Genomic DNA, 3,182 nt, shown 5'->3' with positions numbered 1-3,182 from the left:
AAATTAAATACACATTTTTCTATTGAAATAATTTATATTCTTCCTAGTTCCTAAAATAGGCATCAGATTTCTAAACAGAAAATGTCTCAGCCAAAGAGCCATACATTATGTATTTAGGTAGGTATAAAAAAGCTTAGTTAATAAACTGAAAAATTAACTTGAATAAACATTCATAACAGAACTGTAGCTTTTTGTCAGCAACATGTGACCCAAAGGCAAAAATCTGTTATGATTAAGGTAGTTTTTTCTGTATGTATACAGTTCAATGTGTTTCTCCCCAACACATTCATTTACCATTCACCTTTATTTAAAATGCATTGCCAAGCTAGAATACAAGCTTCCTAATTAAAAACAAAACAAGCAATAACAGATGTCATAGAAGTTCCTTTTGTTTTAGAATTTTCCATATACCTAGGAGAAGTATTTTCTTTTTGCCTTCACATCCTCAGTGTAGGAAATTACCTAGACAAACACAAGACTTAGGCTACAAAACATGCCGGCTGTCAGGGTGATAGCTGGTGTAAGGAATTACTCTCTTCTGCTAGAGTCAATCTGAGTGTTGGCAGTTTCCAAGGAGGGAGCTGAGGACTTTGGTGAAAATTGTCATCCATCTCCAAAACTAAGCCTAATATAACTGTTTAGGATGTCATCACAAAAGTGACACAGGTTGGGGAGCTGTTTCAGATGTTCTTGTAACTGAATGTTAGGAAACCATACTTTATAAAGAGGTGTGAGAAAACCAAGCACATAGGTATCCAAAGTAGAAGGCATATCTCCAAAGAAAAACTGAGATGTTCCCAATCAGTTTCACAAAAGATTTAGGCAACCTTGGCATCTATGTATATCTGTGCTTCCATTTCTTGGACATGATAGAGCGGAGGCTCTCCTGTTGTCAGGAGAATCCTATTTATTCAGTGCTCCCCTAGACATCCTTCCAAGAAGGATTAAAATCAAGGGAAAACTCAAGGGAAAAGGAATTTGTGAAGCAAGCCATGGCTTTGTACCAGTAAAGTAATTGTCACCCTCAACCCAGAATGTGTGAAGCACAGCAGGGAGGAGCTTCTCCTCAAGGAGAACAATGTAAGCCACTGTATACACCCCCTGCTTTTGCAAAGAGCTCATAATCAGCATTATATTTCTGTTTTCTTAAAAAATTTAGTATTTTTGCAGGCTGAGAAAATGGTACATCACCTCTTGGTCATCAGAAGGCTGTGACTACATGATATGCCTCTTATGTAAGAATAAGAAGGTGCTGTCTATCACATTGAGTTTCAAGGGTGCCCGAAACAGTTTGCAGTAAAACATTTTAGACTGAGTACATAATGCCAATGTGCAGAGCAGCTTTCCCTCATGGTCCCACCCCCAAGGACAGAGATAGCAGACAACCAGGCTGGCTCCCTCCTCTCTTCTCAGTCCCAGATTGTGCTGCAACTTCCTGACTTTCAGAGACCATGTACCCCCACAGGTCCTGGGGATGCCAAGGTGGGTGGGTTTTTACCTCCACCACCCACATGGCTTTGCAAGCTAAGAAAATGTGGAGCCAGACAGAGGAGCCACAATGCTTCCACCAGGCCAATGCAGGGTCACAAGCCAGGCTGTGACTCACTGACAAAAGTGAGCTCAAGGCACTGACCAGAGTTCCAGCCTGCCATGATACCACAGTGCTGCAGGGAAATGTGTGAAATGGCTAATTTTTTTTCGTATCATATTTTATCTTGAACCTTCCATATATACTAAGAAACACAAAATGGTAGCCATTAAAATCAGATTCACTTCTCACCAGAGTTTTGTTATTACTGCTATACTTATTAATCTTCATTTATGTCTTCCCTGGACTAATTCTTTTAGATCTATATTATTTTCATGTGCAACCATGATAGTCTCCACTTAGTTAGTGGCCAGTTAATGATTGCACAGGAAATTGAAGACAAACTTGAACCAGTTTGTCTTCCAACCTTTGCTGAGGGTCTTTTGGGTGTTCTGGTGATTCCCTGGGTGCTCTGGAAATTTACCACTTTCTTAGCCTTCATTTCCTGCTTGCATAGAGCCTTAAAGCCAATTGAAGCTATGTGTTGGCATGTTTTAAAGTCTCTCTGTGCTGTGCACACAATTCTGTGGCTATGTGGGACATATAAGATCCCCAGAAATATGTTGCAGCTTCTCAAAGCCTGCTGCAGACAATGCATTTTCCAGTTTTCCCTTTTCATATTTTTGTTTCTTTGTTTCTATTTTATTAGGATTTATTTGTTGTACAGGGGAATTCATTGTGACACCTCCAAAAACCCTTATATTTTACATTGATTAGATTGCCCCACCTTCTCCCCCTCCCAGCACAAGTCCATTCCCACTCCACTTAATGCAATTACAAGAGTTCTGTTTCATATGTATATATGTATATGTATATGAAGCTTGTCAATCACATTCCCTCACCTTCATCTCCCTCATTCACCACCCCCACCTCCCATAAGTACCCCCAAACACAATGTACCTATTTCATGGTCCTGGCTTTCTTTTTATTACATTCATTTGTATGAACGTCTAATAGATTTTTATTACTATTTCATTTTTAATTTAATTTTATAGTTTTTGCATTTACTTACATGTGTATACATTATTTGATCCCCCCCACCTGCAGACAGAACCTGTTCTGCCCTTTTGTTCCCAATTTTGTAGAATAAAAAGCATAAAAGATAAGAAAAACATAGTGTTTTTGCTAATTTGTGATAAACATAGCTATACAGTGAGATTCCTTGTGATGTTTCCAAACATATATATATTACCACCAAAATTGGTTCATCTCCACCAGACCTTTTCACTGCTTCCTAGTCCCCTACCTATAGTGGCCCCTGCCCATTGAAGATTACTACATTCATTCCTATACGGTAAGCACATCAACCACATTCAAGTACTTGGTTTCTTTCCCATTCCATATCCCTCCAGTGTGCAGTCTCCCCTTAGTGTGTGACCCATGTCCAATAATGTTACTGCATTAGTTTTAGGTCTATAATCTGCATATGAGGGAGTACATGCAATTTTTGTCCTTCTGAGCCTGACAAACTTCGCTTAAGATTATACTCTTCAGTTCCATCCATTTACCTGTGAATGACAAAATATCATTCTTTGTGGATGAATAAAATTCCATTGTGTATAAGTACCACATTTTCATAATCCATCAGTACTGG

At 38.9% G+C, this 3,182-nt stretch overlaps 1 pseudogene; it reads right to left on the bottom strand.

The window, feature by feature from the left end:
* Positions 1–503: 503 nt before the first annotated feature.
* Positions 504–2,436, bottom strand: LOC109679994 (metaxin-3 pseudogene; annotated as a pseudogene).
* Between the last annotated feature and the right edge of the window lie 746 nt (positions 2,437–3,182).

The sequence above is a fragment of the Castor canadensis genome, chromosome 5 (assembly GCF_047511655.1).
Source record: "Castor canadensis chromosome 5, mCasCan1.hap1v2, whole genome shotgun sequence".
Classification (NCBI taxonomy): domain Eukaryota; kingdom Metazoa; phylum Chordata; class Mammalia; order Rodentia; family Castoridae; genus Castor; species Castor canadensis.
This window is presented reverse-complemented; position numbering and strand designations above follow the sequence as displayed.